The 19,921-nt window shown below is 39.1% G+C and overlaps 1 protein-coding gene and 1 non-coding gene across 3 annotated transcripts in view; one reads left to right on the top strand and one right to left on the bottom strand.

The window, feature by feature from the left end:
- The window catches only part of PPP3CC (protein phosphatase 3 catalytic subunit gamma), a 99,145-nt gene that overhangs the window by 61,323 nt on the left and 17,901 nt on the right, over positions 1 to 19,921 (bottom strand). The window lies entirely within an intron of this gene.
- On the top strand, positions 8,996 to 9,102 carry LOC118022605. The gene has a single exon (XR_004682521.1). It is a non-coding gene; the product is annotated as a U6 spliceosomal RNA (small nuclear RNA).

Raw genomic sequence — 19,921 nt, 5'->3', positions numbered from 1 at the left:
AATGTGATTTAATAGCATCCTCTTTTACTCTCGAGTATCCTGATTTAAATCACCTACCCAGGAACAATATTCACCAGATTCAGCGGGAGTGTTTGTTTAGAATGTAGATTCTTAGGCCTCAGACAGGTAGAATCAAAACTTTTGGGGATCCTGCACAGGCATTTGCATTGTTAACAGGTGTCCCAGGAAATTGTTGTGCATACTAAAATTGTTTAGAGAAAACCAGGAAAATGGCTTAAGGGAATTCTAAGTAAAGACACAACTCATCTCAGGGCACCTGGGTGGCTCAGTTGGTTAAGCATCTGCCTTCAGCTCAGGTCATGATCTCGGGGTCCTGGGATGGAGTCCCGCATCTGGCTCCTTGCTCGGTGGGGAGCCTGCTTCTCTCTCTCCCTCTGCCTGCCACTCCCTCTGCTTGTGCTCTCCCTCTCTCTCTCTCTCTCTCTCAAATAAATAAATAAAATCTTTAAAAAAAAAAGACTCAACTAATCTCAAATAATCAGCACCTTCATTCACCAGTCATCACAAAGTAATAGTTTACAGGTCTTTATGTCCTTTTCCCCAGTCTCTACTGTGAGCACATGGAAACAGGAGTTTGGAATTTCTGAATGAAAAAAAGAGGATCGGGCGCCTGGGTGGCTCAGTTGGTTAGGCAACTGCCTTCAGCTCAGGTCATGATCCCGGAGTCCTGGGATCGAGTCCCACATTGGGCTCCCGGCTCGGCGGGGAGCCTGCTTCTCCCTCTGACCCTACCCCCTCTCATGCTGTTTTTCTCTCTCTCTCTCAAATAAATAAATAAAATCTTTAAAAAAAAAAAAAGAAAAAAGAAAAAAAGAGGATCTAGAGTAGTGGGAACTGCCCCACTCCAACCTCTAACCTGTCAAAACCTGTACTTTGTAAAATGCAGTAAAAATAAATCACTAGAAAAATGATCCTATCAAATTGCTATTTACGTTTTTAAATGCTCTATTTCTGTACTTATTGAAGTTAATAACAAGTTGTAAACTGAGAGGAATCCACGGACCACATTTTGTGTAACACTGGTTTGGATAAACATGGAGTGAGGGGAACAAGAATAGGACTAGAGTAAAAATTTGAATATTATGTATGTACACATCTTCAAGCCAAAGTTTAGAGATTTTATTATGACTAAGGTACACATAAGAGGATTTTCAGCTGTCTTCACTATTCACAGTGAATGATAATCTTTTCTAAGAACCCAAGTCTCTGACACATTCATTTCCAACCGTTTTTATTAATGGCACACAGGATTTCACTAACAAAAAATACAACAAAACACTATGGCTGTGCAAGCAGATGAACAAGCTGAAGTTTTAGCTTCTAACATCTAATCCCTGCTTTAAACTATGAAGTATATGAATTGTAACACAGAGTTTCAGTTCTTGCACCCTTTCAAATTATAAACAAACTACTCAACACCAAGCACTAAAGTTTCCCATTTTGTTTCTGAGGCTGTATGTCACCTCTTTAAACATTCCATTTATGGTCATACTTCCAAAACAGTGTCTTAGCACAATTTTTCAAATTTCAAAGAAAACGTATTTAAGTGATTTTCAAGGCTAATAAGCAATTCCAGACATTTTATTTGTTCAAAAAATTAAACTAGGCATTTTTAAATGAAAGAATCAAAATGTCAACAGTGTCAGCACTCAATTTACTGCTTTATTGGTTATATCATATCATAATTTGGGGGGGGAGTGGTCCCTTCATTTTTATTTACTTATTTTTAAAAGATTTTATTTATTTATTTGACAGAGAGAGACACAGTGAGAGAGGGAACACAAGCAGGGGGAGTGGGAGAAGCAGGCTTCCCGCTGAGCGGGGAGCCTGATGCGGGGCTCGATCCCAGGACCCTGGGATCATGACCTGAGCCGAAGGCAGACGCTTAACACCTGAGCCACCCAGGCGCTCCCTTCATTTTTAATATAGGTCTGTTATTTTATAAACTACAATCCTTACCAATGAGAAAGGAGAGTTAGCAGAGGGATTGAAGGGTCTCAAAACACCAGCACAGAGTTAAAAAAAAAAAATGACTATGAACCAAAAGATTACTTATCCAGAAATGTGATAATTCAGGGAATATAAAATTACAGTACTTTTTTTTCTGAAGAGTAGAGGAGGTCCCTGTTATTCAAAGATGATTGGTATTAAAAAAGGCCACTTAAAGTGTATCCACATAAAAAATAAACATTCACAGTAAGTAGTGGGGGAAAACAATTTGGCATAAATATGAAACTAAGAATTGTAAAAACGGTTTTATTTCGTAATTAACACAATTTGCAGCATGATCATGGAGTTGTTTCTACAAATACAACCAAGGGTTTCATTATAAACCTTGTAAAAACTGATTAGCCTAAACGCTCCTTTGAACTCCAGGGTCTTAAGTTCAACTACCTGTTTAACATCTACATGGATGTTTAATACGCTTTTAAAATTTAACATGTCATGGAAACAATGTAAGAGTTGACTGATGGATGAATGGATAAAGAAATGGTGGTATTTACATACAATGGAATATTATTCAGCCATAAAACATGAGAAAGTTCTACCATTGGTTACATTATGGATGGAACTGGAGAGTATTATGTTAAGTGAAATAAGTCAGAGAAAGATAAATACTGTATGATCTCACTTACATGTGGATTCAAACCAAAACGAAACTCACAGAAAAAGAGATGGGACTTGTGGTTACCAGAGGCCAGAGGCCTGAGGCCAGAGGCAGAAGTGGAGGGGAATTGGAAATGGAGGACTGTAGTCAAAAGATATAAATTTCTGGGGCACCTGGGTAGCTCAGTTGGTTGAACGTCCAACTCGGTTTTGGCTCAGGTCATGATCTCGGGGTCGTGAGATTGAGCCCCACATCCGGCTCCACGCTCAGTGGGGAGTCTGCTTGGGATTCTCTTTCTCCCTCTCCCTCTGCCCCGACCCCTGCGCTCTTTCTCTCTCTAAAACAAATAAATCTTTTAAAAATAAAAGATATAAACTTCCAGTGATAAGGTAAATAAGTACTAAGGATATAATATACAACATGATGACTACAGCTAACTGCTGTATGATGTATAGAACAGTTGTTAAGAGCAAATCCCAAGGAAAAAAAGTAAATCCTAAGAGTTCTCATCACAAGAAATTTTTTTTTCCTTTTTTCTTTTCTTATTGTATCTATATGAAAAGATGGATGTTAGCTAAACTTACTGTGGTAATCATTTCAAAATATATCTAAATCAAACCATCATGCCGTATGCTTTAAACTTACATGGTGATGTATGCAAATTATTTTTCAATAAAACTAGAAAAAATTAACATATGTCCAAAATTAAACTTATTTCCCATACCACCTCTAGTCTTTTCCATCTAAATATATGGAACCATACTCAACCCAGTTGCTCAGGCCAAAAACCTAGGCAGTCATCCCTTAATCACAATTTCCCCAATACTCCCCAAATCCCAATTTATCAGCAAGTCTGGTTGATTCTTTTTTTTTGTTTTGTTTTAAAGTAAGCTATGGGGACGCCTGGGTGGCTCAGTCAGTTAAGCATCTGCCTTCAGCTCAGGTCGTGAACCCAGGTCCTGGGATCAAGTCCCGCATTGGGCCCTTCCTTAGTGGGGAGCCTGCTTCTCCCTCTGCCTGCTGCTTGTGGCCTCCCTCTCTCTCTCTGACAAATAAATAAAATCTTAAAAAAAAAAAGTAAGCTCTTTGTCCAACTTGGGGTTTGAACCCATGACCCGGAGGTCAAGAGTCACATACTCTACCTGATCTACTGACTGAGCCAGCCAGGCACCCTGGTTGATTCTACCTTTAAAATACACTTTAAATTTGGAGAGTCTCCAGCTGGCCCTCATTTGTGTTGGGAGCACAATGTAACCATTCTAACAGATGTGAGATGATGTCTTAACTGTGTTTTTTTTTTGTTTTTTTTTTTTTTTAAAGATTTTATTCATTTATTTGACAGAGACACAGCGAGAGAGGGAACACAAGCAGGGGGAGTGGGAGAGGGAGAAGCAGGTTTCCCGCGCAGCAGGGAGCCCGATGTGGGGCTCGATCCCAGGACCCTGGGATCATGACCTGAGCCGAAGGCAGACACTTAACGGCTGAGCCACCCAGGCGCCCCTTAACTGTGGTTTTAATTTGCGTTTCCCTGATGATTAGTGAGTGATATCAAGCAGCTTTTCATGTATATGTTGACCTTCTGTATGTCTTTGGAAAAATGTCTATTCAGTTCCTTTTCCCCTTTTGTTAATCAGATTGTTTGCTTGTTTTTGCTATTAAGTTGTACAAGTTTGTTATATATTTTGGATATTAACCCCTTATGAGATACATGATTTGTAAATATTTTCCCCCATTCCATAGGTTTCCTTTCATTTTGTTGATTGCTTCTTTTGTTACGCAAAAGCATTTTAGTTTGATGTAGTTCCACTTACTTTTGTTTGCTTTTGTTCTTTGTGCTTTTGGTGTCAAGTCCAAAAAATCATTGCCAAGACCAATGTCAAGGAGCTTTTCCCTGTGTTTCCTTCTAAACATCTTATGGTTTCAGGTCTTAAGTTTAATTCATTTAAACATAATCCATTTTGAATTAATTTTGTGAGTGGTAAAAGATAGGGGTCCAATTTCATTCTTCCACATGTTGTTATCCAGTTTTCCCAATATCATTTAATGAAGACACTACCCTTTCCCCACTGAGTATTTCTTAGGGCCCTTATCAAATATTAGTTGACTGTATATGCGAGGGTTTATTTCTGGGCTCCTGATTCTGTTCCACGGGTCTGTGTGTCTATTTTTATGCCAGTACCATACCACTTTGACTACTATAGGTTTGTAGTACAGTTTGAAATCACCAAGTGTGATATCTCCAGCTTTGTTCTTTTTCAGAATTGCTTTAACTATTTGGAGTCTTTGGTTTCCATACAAATATTAGGGTTATTTTTTCTATTTCTGTGAAAAATACCATTGGAATTTTTATAGGGATTGCACTGAATCTATAGATGGCCTTGGGTAGTTTGTTAACAATATTAACTCTTCTAATCCATGAACACAGGGTATCTCCCCATTTTTGGGGGTCTTCTTCAATTTATTTCATCAAAATCTTGTAGTTCTCATGTTCCTGACTAAATTTATTCCTAAGTATTTTGTTTTGATCCTATTGTGAATGGAATTATTCTATTTCTTTTTTGGATATTTTGTTGTTAGTATTTAAAAACACAACTGATATCTGAAATTTAACTGAATTTCTTGATTCATTCTAACAGTTTTTTGGTGGCCTCTTTAGGATTTTCTACTTATAAGACCATGCCACCTGCAAATTAAGACAATTTTATATATTTCTTTCTGATTTGGATGCCTTTTGTTTCTTTTTTTTTTTTTCTTATCAGACTGCTTTGGCTAGGACTTCCAGTACTGTATTGAATAGGTGTGGTAGAGGGTGGAAACCCTTGTATTATTCCTGATCTTAGAGGAAAGGCTTTCAACCTTTCATTGTTGAGTATGATGTTAGCTGTGGGCTTTCCACCTTTATGATGTTGAGGTATGCTCCTTCTATATACTCTTCTACATACCCAATTTGTTAAGTGTTTTTATCAAGAAAGGATGTTATCTTTAGTCAAATGCTTTTTCTGCATCTACTGAAATGATCATGATTTTTATCTTTCATTCTATTAAAGTGACATATTACATTTATTGATTTGAGTATACTGAACCATCCTTGCATTCCAGAAAAATCATGCTTGATTATGGTGAATAATCCTTTTAATGTGCTGTTGAATTAGGTTTGCTAATATTTTGTTGAGAATTTTTGCATCAGTAATCATCATATTGGTCTGCGGTTTTCTTTCCTTACAGTTTCCTTATGTGGCCTTGGTACCAGGGTAATGCCGATCTTAAAAGAAAAATGATTTGGGGAGTGTTTCCTCCTCTTCCACTTTTTTAGAAGAGTTTGAGAAGGATTGGCATTAATTTTTCTTTAAATGTTTGCTAGATGAGGAGCCTGGGCGGCTCAGTTGGTTAAGTGGCTGCCTTCAGCTCAGGTCATGATCTCAGGGTTCTGGGACAGGAGCTCAGCATCAGGCTCCTTGTTCAGCTTCTCTCTCTTACTGCTGCTCCCCCTGCTTGTGCTCTCTCTCTCTGACAAATAAATAAAAATCTTTAAAAAAAATAAAAATAAATGTTTGATAGAATTCATCAGTGAAGCCTTCTGGTTCTGCCTCGGCTTTTCTTTGTTGGGAGGTTTTGTTCTGTTTTGTTTTAAGATTTTATTTATTTGTCAGAGAGAGAGAGAGCACAAGCAGGCGGAGCAGCAGGCAGAGGGAGAGGGAGAAGCAGGCTCCCTGCTGAGCAGAGAACTCGACGTGGGGCTTGATCCCAGGACCCTGGGATCATGACCTGAGTCGAAGGCAGATGCTTAACCAACTAAGCCACCCAGGTGCCCCTGTTGGGAGGTTTTTGATGACTGATTCAATCTTCTTATCTGTTATTGGTCTATTCAGATTTTCTACTTCATGATTTAGTCTTGGTAGGTTGTATGTTTCTAGGAATTTATCCTTTTTTTTTTTTAAGATTCATTTATTTATTTGAGAAAGGGCCTGGGGGTGGAGAGGGAGAGAGAGAATCTCAAGCAGACTCCCTGCTGAGCACAGAGCCCGATGCAGGGCTTGATCGCACCACCCTGAGATCATGACCTGAGAGAGAAATCAAGTCAGACACTTAACCAACTGAGCCACCCAGGCACCCTAGAATTTATCCATTTCTTCTAGGTTATCCAATCTGTTAGTGTATAAATGTTCACAGTCTCTTAGGATCCTTTGTATTTCTGTTATATCAATTGTAATACCTCCTTTTACATTTCTGCTTTTGAGTCTTCTCTCTTTTTCCTTAGTTTAGCTAAAGTTTGCTTATTTTGTGAATCTTTCCAAAAAACCAACTCTTAGTTTCGTTGATCTTTTCTATTTTTCTGGTCTCTATTTCATTTATTTCTGCTCTGATCTCTGTTATTTCACTGGCAAAAACTGCTGCCTTTATCTGTTGAGCTGGTCACTGTGAATGTCAACTACTCGCACTGCATAGCTGCTACTGGTAGCCCCTTCATTCTACTCAATTCTCTGCTCAAATATTACCTCTTCAGGAATCTCTTCCCTGACCATTTTATCTAACCAAAACAGAACCTCTTTGCTCCACACTGTCCAGCTAAAGAGGTTTCTTCATCAATTTTCAGAATAAGTACTTTGAGGTATAATATATACACATTCATTGTTTAGACGTATAGAAACTAAGTCTGAGCCAGATAACAACTGTTAAATTATACAATTATGCCACCAATTGTTCATTTCAGACATAGTAGACTCCTGCTCAACCATTCATCCTAAAATTTTTTCCTTCTCAAAGTGTAGTCTGGGGGATCAACAATATGAAAATCACCTGGGAGCTTGTCAGAAATGCAGACTATCTGCCCTAGCTCAGACCTACTCAAGTCAGATTCTGCATTTTAACAAGATCCCTAGGTGCACATTAGGTCTAAGAAGCACTACCATAATTCACCGATTTTTAGCCCTGACTGAGCATTATAATAACCTGGGGATTTTCTGAAGATATAATGCCCTCATTTTATTTCTAGAAATTCAGACTCAATTGGTTTTAGACTGGTATGTTCAAAAAGCTCTCCAGATGTCCTAATGTGCAGGCTAATATACAAATTAAGGTTGACAACCACTGGTCTAATTTAATCATGATAAATACAACTTTTTTCCTAATTTCATATCATTCTAAGTTCTTGTATTTTTTTTCAATTCACTCTTTTTTTTTTTTTTTTTTAAGATTTTATTTATTTATCTGACAGAGAGAGACACAGCGAGAGGGAACACAAGCAGGGTGAGTGGGAGAGGGAGAACCAGGCTTCCCGCCGAGCAGGGAGCCCAATGCGGGGCTCGATCCTAGGACCCTGGGATCATGACCTGAGCCGAAGGCAGATGCTTAACGACTGAGCCACCCAGGCGCCCCCCAATTCACTCTTCTTTAACTCTAGTCTGCACTGTCTAATAAAGTAGCTACTAGTCATATGCGGCCATTTAAATTTAAATTAATTAAAATTAAATAAAATTTGGGGCGCCTGGGTGGCTGGGTTGGTTAAGCATCTGTCTTCGGCTCGTGTCATGATCCCAGAGTCTTGGGATCGAGTCCGACATCGGGCTTCCTGCTCAGCAGGGAGTCTGCTTCTCCCTCTACTGTTCCCCCCTGCTCAATGATCTCTCTCACTCTCCCAAATAAATAAATAGAATCTTTAGAAAATTAAAAATTAAATTAAATTTAAAATTTAGCTTCTCAGTTACACTAGCCACATTTCAATGCTTCTTAACCTCATGTGCCTAGTGACTACCATATTGGAGAGTATAAATACGGAAGATTTCCATCAGTTCAGGTTATATTCAACAGCACTGCTCTAAAGTATTTACTCGAAAAACACAATGGCATTAAATGTAACTAATACAGTGAGTCAAAGACTAAAAAAAACAGAAACAGGGGCTCCTAGCTGACTCTTGATCGTGGGGTCATGTGAATCCCACATTGTGTAAAGAGATTACATACATACATACATAAACAAATAAATAACACTGTTCAAATAAGAAAATAGAGTATAAGATTATAAAAGCAGTTAAAACTAATCTAAAACTAACCTAGGGATGCCTGGGTGGCTCAGTCAGTTAAGCATCTGCCAGCTTCTCCCTCTGCCTGCCGCTCCCCCCTGCTTGTGCTCTCTCTCACTCTCTCTGACAAATAAATAAATAAATAAAATCTTAAAAAAGAAACTTAATCAAACTAAAGAATGATCCAAGAGTAAGGGAACATTTGAACTGAATATAGAGAAAAAGTTGACATTTTTATAATTAGTGTTCTAGGCAATCTACAAGTTCTTTCTTTTAGTCCTCCAAAATCAAAATCACATAAAGATTTTAAGAAATTTCAAAACAGTTTTAGAAGTTAGAAAATTGGGTGCTCACTTCAGCAGCATATATACTAAAATTGGAATGATACAGAGAAGACTAGCATGGCCCCTGCGCAAGGATGACACGCAAATTTGTGAAGCCTTCCATATTTTTCAGATGTAGTGAAAAGAAGGGGCACATGCACCCCAATGTTCATAGAAGCAATGTCCACAATAGCAAATTGTGGAAGGAGCCGAGAAGTCCTTCAACAGATGAATGGATAAAGAAGTGGTTCATATATACAATGGAATATTACTCAGCCATCAGAAAGGATGCATACCATCCATTTGCACATGGATGGAGCTGGAGGGGATTATGCTAAGTGAAATAAGTCAAGCAGAGAAAGACAATTATCATATGGTTTCACTCATATGTGGAACATATAAGGAATTGTGCAGAGGACCACAGGAGAAGGGAGGGAAAACTGAATGGAAAGAAATCAGAAAGGGAGACAAACCATGAGAGACTCTGGACTCCAGGAAACAAACAGGGTTACAGAAGGGAGAGGGTGGGGGAATGAGGTAAACAGGTGATGGGTATTAAGGAGGGCACATGTTGTGATGAGCACTGGGTGTTATATGCAACTAATGAATCACTGAACACTACATCAAAAACTAATAATGTACTATATGTTGGCTAACTGAACATAATAAAAAAAGTTAGAAAATTGGGGAGTAGGATGCCCTACATTAATTTTCATTAATATCACATATTAAACTAAAAGCAGATAGTTACATGCTAAGCCTTAGGCTAGAAACAGCAAAATGTGTTACTAGATAAGCTTTCCAGTTTTTACCTATTATGAATAGAGTTGCTATGGGAGCACCTGGTTGGCTTACTCAGTGAAGCATGTGATTCTTGATCTTGGGGTCATGAGTTCAAGCCCCATGCTGGGTGTAGGGATTACTTAAAAAAATAAAATAAAATGAATAAAAATTGCTATGAACATTCTTCTACCTGTCTTACAGTGGATAAAAGCACTCCTCTCTCTTGGGTGTATACTGAGGGGAGGGACTGCAAAGATAGGGGGTAGACATAAATTTCGTCAAACAGTTCACCAAAGGCTTATACTATTTTATTCACACCAGTGAGGTGTGAGGGTTCTAGTTTCTCCATAGCCTTGCTAACATTTGGTATTGGTAAGCTTTTAAATTTTTTTCCATAATAGTGAGTATCTACAGGTATCTCCTTGTGGTTCTAATTTACATATCTGTGATGAATACTGATGTTGAGCACTTTTCCATCTGTTTATTGGCCATTTAGCTATCTTTTTTGGGACATGCCTAATTAATCTTTTTATCCATTTAAAAATTTACTTAGGGGTGCCTGGGTGGCTCAGTTGGTTGAGCAGCGGCCTTCGGCTCGGGTCATGATCCCAGGGTCCTGGGATCCAGCCCCGCATCGGGCTCCGTGCTCCACGGGAAGCCTGCTTCTCCCTCTCCCACTCCCCCTGCTTGTGTTCCTGCTCTCGCGGTGTCTATCTCTGTCAAATAAATAAATACAAAATCTTAAAAAAAGAAAGATTTTTAAGTCAAGCTTTATTCACTTGGAATCCTAGACTTAGAAGTTCAGGTTGATTTCAAGATTATGCAACTCTGAGATCAAACTTTGCCTTGTGTGCACATCTTCCATTTCAGTTCCTTCCCAATACCAGGAAAGGTGTTTCTGGAATGATTTTTTTTCACCCCACTGTTTAAACAGAAACTCTCTTGAGATGGTTGATAACCACATCCAAATTACATTTTGGACACTTCAACGAAAATAACATAACAAAATATCTGTCTTTACCTCTCCTTTCTCCTCAAAAGTAAAAGTATAGTAAGTAATAAACTATTTTCATTGCCAAGCAACTCAAATAATGATTTTCTATATTCTTTAAAAATTCACATAGGGGCGCCTGGGTGGCTCAGTCATTGGGTGTTTGCCTTCAGCTCAGGTCATGATCTCTGGGTCCTGGGATCGAGCCCCATATCATGCTCCCTGCTCAGCGGCCTGCTTCTCCCTCTCCCACTCCCCCTGCTTGTGTTCCTGCTCTCTCTATCTCTCTCTCTGCCAAATAAATAAATAACCTTAAAAAAAAATTCACATAGCAAGGGGTGCCTGGCTGGCTTAGTCGGTTAAACATCTACCTTCAGCTCAGGTCATAAGCTGTATGATAGAGCCCCTGTATCAGGCTCCCTGCTCAGCAGGGAGTCGGCTTCTCCTTCTCCCTCTGCCCCTCCCCACCATTCGGGCTCTCTCCTTCTCAAATAAATAAATAAATAAAATTAGAAAAAAAAAGATTCACATAGCAAGAGAGGCGCCTCGGTGGCTCATTCAGTTAAGTGGCTGACTCTTGATTTCAGCTCAGATCATGATCTCAGGGTCGTGGGACTGAGCCCTGGGTCGGGCTCCATGCTCAGTTTGGAGTCTGCTTGTCCCTCTTCCTCTGCTCCTCCCCCTGATTGCATGCTCTCTCTCTCTCTCAAATAAATAAATAAATAAATAAAATCTTTAAAAAAATTTACATAGCAAGAGAACCCAGTCTATCAGTGTTTCAGCAGAAAGGCACCGCACTGAGGTCTGATATCAGTCTGTACCTTCAGCTGAAACATTCTGGCATGATAGTATAAGGAACCAGGAGAAAATGTAAGAGGAGGCACAGAGTGCTCGGTTTTCTAAGTCTAGAATGTTCCTTTAAGACCTCTTTTTTGGGGTGGGGGGCATCCGGGTGGCTCAGTCAGTTAAGTGTCTAACTCTGGTTTTCGGCTCAGGTCATGATCTTGGGTCATGAGATCCAGCCACATCGGGGCTCCGCCCTCAGGAGTCTGCTTAAGATTCTCTCCCTCTCCCTCCCCCTTTGCCCCTCCCCCTACTCACATGCACATGCTCTCTCTCTCTAAAAGATAAATGAGGGGCGCCTGGGTGGCTCAGTTGGTTAAGCAACTGCCTTCAGCTCAGGTCATGATCCTGGAGTCCCTGGATCGAGTCCCGCATCGGGCTCCCTGCTCGGCGGGGAGTCTGCTTCTCCCTCTGACGCTAACCCCTCTCGTGCTCTCTCTCATTCTCTCTCTCTCAAATAAATAAATAAAATCTTTAAAAAAAAAATTTAAAAAAAAGATAAATGAATTATCTTGAAAAAAAAAGTAGAGATTACTTAATAAAACTTTAAAAAAAAAAAAGAAAAAGACCTCTTTTCAAAGCATTTTCTTCTCTTGAGCTGCTGTCCGGCATAGAGATAGAGAGATGCCAGAGCCAGGGCATCCTATCTCAAGCAATAAGACAGAAGAGCCAGTGGAAATACTGATATCCTTGGCCCACTGATGATAATAATAAACAGTGAAAACTCAGCTGTCAGGGACCCTTAGGGAGTGAGTCAATCTGGACAGACAATGGAGTTTTTTCATTTGTTTTTTTTTTAACTATTCATTAAATATTGATTATGAACCTGTATCAATACATATATACACACAAATATATATACATACATATGTACAATTTTGAAAATAAAAGAAACATTTATGAATCTAAAACTCATACAGAGTGAAGTCATTTTTATTTTTATTTTTTTTAAAGATTTATTTTATTTTAGAGAGAGTGTGTGCATGCTGGGGATGGGGCAGAGGGAGAGGGAGAAAGAGAATCTCAAGCAGGCTCCCCTCTGAGCATGGGGCTCAATCCCACGACCCTGAGATCATAACCTGAGCTGAAGTAAGAGTTGGATGCCCTAACAACTGAGCCACCCCGATGCCCCAGTGAAGTCATTTTTAAAGGTTAGTACACAAAAAACTACTTGGCAATATATAATATGTCAAATGCCTCTTACTTAAAATCTACAAGTTCCAGTGTTAACTCTACTTAAAAATAAATCCATACAAGAGGATCTAAACTGTGACTAAAGAATACATCAGAATAGGCACTAGGCATATATACCCAAGTATTAGTGCTGGGTAACAAACAAGATTCTAAATTATTTTATTCTTCTTACTTTCCTATTTTTTTTAACTTTTTCCAATGACTGTATTACTTTTATAATCAGATAAAAACATATACTTAAGAAATCAGTATATATAATTATTTCATATACTATATGATTATAATGATTTTTTTTTTAAGATTTTTTTACTTATTCATTTGAGACACAGAGATACAGAGAGAGAGAACATGAGCAGGGGGAGAAGCAGAGGGAGGGGGAGAAGCAGGCTCCCTGCTTAGCAGGGAGCCTGATGCGGGGCTCGATCCCAGGACCCTGGGATCATGACCTGAGCCGAAGGCAGATGCTTAACCATCTGAGCCACCCAGGCGCCCCATAATGATATTCTTTTAACTGAACAATAAAAACTGGAAGAAAATGAGGAAAAGTATAAGGAAGAGTGTTTGGACTACAGATGGGTTTAGTTTTTTTCTATCTGCTTTGCCCTACATTCCAATTTTTCCAAGTTTTTAAAGACTTTATTGAAAGAAAAGTAACAGATGCCAAGGCCAAAAAAAAAAGCGACCCCATTGGCAATAGCTTTCCCTATGGTAATCAGTTTTATACATAAATAATACTTTGCTCAGATCAGCAGAGCTGTATCCCAAACCGATTCTTACCAGTAATACTGAAAAATTCAACCTCAAACTTAAGTTACATCTAAAACCACCAAGAGTTACTAAAATGACACAGAGGCTTAATCTTCAACGCATTAAGAAGACATTATGGTAGGCAGGAGGTAGGCCCCCAAGATTTCCGGCCTATGATATACACACATCTTCTCCCAATTATTCCATCAAACAATAATGTAGGTACTGCTGTGAAGGAAGTCTGCAAACATAATTAAAGTCCCAAATCAGGTGACCTTTAAATAAGATTATCCAGGTGGGCCGGATCTAATCATATGAGACCTTTAAATCTGGATCTAGAGGTAACATATGTAGTATTTCAGAGATTTGAAGTATAAGAGAGATTTCATTTGCAAGTTCTGCATTGTTGGCTTCAAGATAGAGGGGACCATGTAGCAAGGAATGCAGGCAGCCTCTAGGAGTAGTAACCCCTGGTTGACAGCCAGCCAAAAATAGGGACTTCATTCTTACTACCACAAGGATTTGCCAACAACCTCAATGAGCTTAAAAGCAGATTCTTCCCCAGAGGCTCCACATGAAAACTCAGCCTGTTGGGCACTTTGATTTCAGTCTTTGATACCCTGAGCAGAGAAGTCCACACCATGATTGGACTTTTGACCCACAGAACTTTGAGCTAAAAATTGGTTGTTGTTTTTAACCACTGGGTTTGTGGTAATTTGTTACACAGCAATAGAAAACTAACGGAGAATTCTTAAAGTCAAAATTCTTTTCTAAGGCCTTTCAACAATTTACAAATACAGTTTTAAATACACAAGAAACTAACATAGGCTGTCTCTTAGAATTGCAACAGAAGCCACAACGTATAACTGTGCTATGACTCATAAAACAGATAAACTGAACCAAACCAAACCACAACATGCATCACAGACTAAACTCAAACTCCTTTTTTTTTTCTTCATTTTTCTCCTTTATCTATTTCACCCACCTACCCCCACCTACCTCCTCTCTGGCAATCACCAGTTTATTCTCCATTTTTTTGTTTGTTCATTTGTTTTTGTTTTTTAGATTTCACATACAAGTAAAATCATATGGTATTTGTCTTTCACTATCTAGCTTATTTCACTTAGCATAATACCCTCTAGGTCAATCCATGTTGTCTCAAATGGCAAGATCTAATTTCTTTTTTATGGCCAAATAATATTCCTCTGTGTGTGTGTGTGTGTGTGTGTGTGTACCCGACTTCTTCTTTATCCATTCATCTATTGATGGACACTTAGGTTTAGACTGCTTACATATCCTGGCTATTATAAATATGCTGCAATAAACATAGGGATACATATATCTTTTCAAATTGGTGTTTTCATTTTCTTTGGGTAAATAGCCAGTAGTGGAATTACTGGATCATTTGGTATTTCTATTTTTAACCTTTGGAGGAACCTCCATACTGTTTTCCATTGTGGTTATACCAATTTACATTTCCTCCAACAGCACACAAGGGTTCCCTTTTTTCCAAATCCTTGCCAATGCTGGTTATTTCTTATGTTTTTTATTTAAGCCATTTGACAGGTGTGAGGTGATATTTCATTGTGGTTTTTTTATTTGCATTTCCCTGATGATCAGTGATGCTGAAGCATTTTTTCATGTGTCTGTTGGCCATCTGTATGTCTTCTTTGGAAAAATGTCTATTCAGGTCCTCTGTCCATTTTTTAATCAGTTATTTTTTTGGTGTTGAGTTCAAACTCTTTTTCACACCAGACTTCAAATCCGTATGTTCCAAGATAACACCTCACCCAAACTAATAGTAACTGCACAGACACTAGATCTGATCTTACACTAGAACTTCATGAGTTCTAGCAACTCATCTAGTGTACAAATTCTAACTAATCCTTGCTCAGATTACAAACTTCCACCCTAAAACCTAACAACAGTCCCTAATCTAACAACAGTCCTCAATGAGCAGGTCTTCCTAATTGTCCCCCTCTTTTGAGAGGATCCCTCATTTCTCTGGTTCTCTCTGCTTGTTGCCGCAAGTTAAATAAACCTAAGTCTTTTTTTAACTACAAATAAATCCTTGATGATCTTTGGTTTATGGGTGTCCCATTTAACAACTGGCATTTCCACAAAGATTCAGCTGACCTCCTTGTTTCTGGGAAGACATATAGCTTTGTCATAGTGTGCATGTATGTGACCACTTGATTTCCACCTGCTTAAGGCTACCCTGCCTGCAACAGTGAGGTATCTGAGCTTCAGTAATTTTGTTGAGCACTTCAGGGGCGCCTGGTGGCTCAGATGGTTAAGCGTCTGCCTTCGGCTCGGGTCATGATCCCAGGGTCCTGGGATCAAGCCCCATATCAGGCTCCTGGCTCAGCGGGGAGCCTGCTTCCCCCTCTCCCTCTGCCTCTCTCCCTGCTCATGCTCTCTCTCCCTCTCTGTATCTCTGTGTCTCAAGTGAATAAATAAAATCTTAAAAAAAAAAATTTTTGTTGAGCACTTCAGGATCAAGGTGAAAGTTGGGTTCTCTGACTGTAAGTCTTACCAGATTATCCTGTTCATGAGTGAAATTTGACTTCTACCTAATCAACAGCATTCCTATCATCTGCCTGCATGTTGAGTATCTTTTTTATTGTTGTTGTTTAAATAAGCTCTATACCCAGCATGGGGCCTGAACTCACAACCATGAGATCAAGAGTCACATGCTCTACTGACTGAGCCAGGCAGGCGGCCCTTGTTCAGTATCTTGAGTGTTATTCATCTGCACAGCACAGAACAGACATAGGCCTAATAAGTCTATCTTCCAGCCAGCTCTAAAAGCTGACAAGTTCAGAAGGTCTCATCAGACTAGCATCTTTACCTAAATTTTGTATTAGGTCTGTTTTCTAAAACCTCCTAAGGACTTTCCTTAGTCCTTATAATCTTGAGATATGTTTTGCTTAGTTCTGTCTGCCTAGAACAAAGGTTCTGACAAGTCCTCAGTTGATGACAGCTGATCTTGGTGTCACTTCCAGTCTTGGGGAGGTAGGTGGTTGTAAAAGCATCATCCTTACTACAGGTCATTTGAGAGTTTTCTCAGTCTAAATCCATGTCCACTCTGTGACTCCTCTATCTATTACTTTCAGGTTTTCAGATTATGAATATAACTCAACAAATGGCATAATTTCACCAAGAAAAAATTCTGAATTATAAATGTCCTCTTGGGGAACTATTGACATGAACAAGATTATCTGAGAGGCACCTTAAAAGAAAAGAGGAGCTGTGCCCGGGTGGCACTTGAGTTGGTTAAGTGACCGACTCTTGATTTTGGCTCAGGTCAAGAACTCAGGGTCATGAGATGGAGCCCAGAATCGAGTTCATGCCCAGCGGGGAGTCTGCTTGAGATTCTCTCTCCCTCTGCCCCTCCCCTCCCACATTCTCTTTCTCTCTAAAAATAAATAAATCTTGGGACGTCTGGGTGGTTCAGGGTCCTGGGATCAAGTTCAGCATTGAGCTCCCTGCTCAGCAGGGACCTGCTTCTTCCTCTGCCCACCGCTCCCCCTGCTTGTGCTCTCTTTCTCTCTGACAAATAAATAAATAAAATCTTTAAAAAAATAATGTTTTTGGGCACCTGGGTGGCTCAGTCATTAAGCGTCTGCCTTCAGCTCAGGTCATGATCCCAGGGTTCTGGGATCGAGCCCCGCATCGGGCTCCTTGCTCAGCAGGAAGCCTGCTTCTCCCTCTCTCACTCCCCCTGCTTGTATTCCCTCACTGTGTCTCTCTCTGTCAAATAAATAAATAAAATATTTAAAATAATAATAGTAAATCTTTTTTTAAAAAAGGAAACAATTCTGACTATCAATGGTCTGCATTCCTTAACATAAGGAAATTTCTAAATGCAATTCAAATTCTAAAACTGCCTCCCTGAAAGAATTCCCAAACCCCAAGATAAAAAGGAGAAAGTTTAAGGTCACCTGTGTGGTTCAGTCAGTTGGACGTCCAACTCTTGATTTCAGCTCAGGTCACAGTCTCAGGATCCTGAGATTGAGCCCCACGTGGGGTTCTGTGCTCAGCAGGGAGTCTGTTTCTCTCCCTATCCCTCTGCTCCTCCCCCCCATTCACATGCTCTCTCTCTCTTTTTTTTTTTTTAAATGTTGATGTATTTTTTAAAAGATTTTATTCATTTATTTGACAGAGAGAGACACAGTGAGAGAGGGAACACAAGCAGGGGGAGTGGGAGAGGGAGAAGCAGGCTTCTCGCGGAGCAGGGAGCCCAATGCGGGGCTCGATTCTAGGGCCCTGGGATCATGACCTGAGCCAAAGGCAGACGCTTAACAACTGAGCCACACAGGCACCCCTCACTCTCTCTAAGCTAGATAAATAAATCTTTTTATTTTTAAAGGAGAAAGTTCATTAAAAAAAATCAGCCTTGTATAGGCCTCCCTATCAATTAGTCCATATTTTGATGTGCCTTGGAGATGTAAAACCCGGGAAAGCCTAATTGGCATCATCCTAAAAAGAATTTAGAGATTAATCCTTAAGAAACAATGAAAAGGAGGCACCTGGGTGGCTCACTCAGTTGAGTGTCTGCCTTCAGCTCAAGTCATGATCTCGGGGTCCTGGGATCCAGCCCTGCATCCGGCTCCCTGCTCAGCAGGGAGTCTGCTTCTACCTCTCCCTCTGCCACTCCCCTGCTTGTGCTCTCTCTCAAATAAATAAAAATCTTAAAAAAAAGAAGAAGAAAAGAGACAATGAAAAGCCCTCCTAATTTTTAACTCTCTGGAAGTTATGAGATTATTCTGGTGGTAGAAATTTCTAACACCTTCAGAAATCCCCTTTCACTTGGCCCTTAACTGTAACATTGTCTTGCAGTTATATGATTGTGAAGGAATGTAAAAGAATATGTGTGAAGACAAGGGAATGAGAATGCATAGTATCAGATGTGTTTTTGTTTATCTATAAATAAAGAGAATAATTTTGCCTTAAGTAAGAAATGTGTGTTTCACCACAAAAAAGAAATGGTAATTATACGGTGTTATACATTCTTAACTAATCCTATGGTGGTAATCATTTTGCAAAACATATAGGTGTATCAAATCAACACATTGCACACCTTAAATTACATGTTACATGTCAATTAATTTTTTTCTCAGTAAAGCTGGAAAAAAAGAGAAATTTCTGGTTGCACCAAGATGTGAAAGAACATAGTGAAAAAAAATTTGACAGTATACTATAAGGGTATAAGGTCTGAGAGTAAGTACACTTTATTTGTCTGGGTTTGTAATAGCTACAAAAAAGAATTTGAAGGGAGAAATAAAATATGTTAAAATTTTTGACAAAATTGGTCAAATATGAGAGGTTTATCATAAAAAGTAAACAAAATAATGGCTTAAAAATAAGGGCTTATAAATCATTTTAATGTAAATTATTCATGAATAATAAATGGAGTAAAATTAGAATTTAATTTCCTTTTTGTCAAAAAAGCAAAGCTATTTTGTGCCCAGATAAGACATCCCTTAAATCATCAAAATATTGTGTTAACTCTCTGGGCTTTTTGAAATACTCATAAATCTTTTTTTTAAGTTCTTTACTTTTGGGGAAAAGTTAACATTCCTAATAATCACTGTTTTTATTTTTTTTATTTTTATTTTTTTTTTAAAAGATTTTATTTATTTATTTGAGAGAGAGAATAGAGCGTGAGAGGGGTGAGGGTCAGAGGGAGAAGCAGACTCCCTGCTGAGCAGGGAGCCCGATGCGGGACTCGATCCCGGGACTCCAGGATCATGACCTGAGCCAAAGGCAGTCACTTAACCAACTGAGCCACCCAAGCACCCTAATAATCACTGTTTTTAAAGATACTGCCTGGGGGCCCCTGGCTGGCTCAGTCAGTGTGCATTGGACTCTTGATCTTGGGGATGTGAGTTTGAGCACCACGTTGGAGGGAGAGATTACTTAAAAAAATTTAAAAATACAATCTAAAAAAAAATTAAGATACTGCCTATAACTATTTCTTTGGATAGTTATGCTTACATTTTGTCAAACGACAATTCCTTTTGAATTTGTTCTTCTCTAAATTCAGAATAATAAAACTATTAAGATGTTTCTCACACCTACAATATCTTTGGGTTTATAAATGATCATGAGGCAACATAAAGATTTGGTCCCTCACCTTATTAAAAATGTTTTTAGGGGCACTTGGGTAGCTCAGTCAGTTAAGCGTCTGCCTTTGGCTCAGGTCATGATCCCAAGTCCTGGAATGGAGCCCCGCATCTGGCTTCCTGCTCAGTGGCAAGCCTGCTTCTCCCTCTCCCACTCCTGCTTGTATTCCCTCTCTCGCTGTGTCTCTCTCTGTCAAATAAATAAATAAAATCTTAAAAAAAAAAGTAAATATGCTTCAATGTTTCTGTATTTTTCAGGTTAA

Source organism: Mirounga leonina, unplaced genomic scaffold (assembly GCF_011800145.1).
Source record: "Mirounga leonina isolate KUSES-001 unplaced genomic scaffold, KU_Mleo_1.0 Mir_176, whole genome shotgun sequence".
Classification (NCBI taxonomy): Eukaryota; Metazoa; Chordata; class Mammalia; order Carnivora; family Phocidae; genus Mirounga; species Mirounga leonina.
The sequence above is the reverse complement of the archived record's forward strand: the minus strand, read 5'-3'. Positions and strand labels throughout refer to the sequence as shown.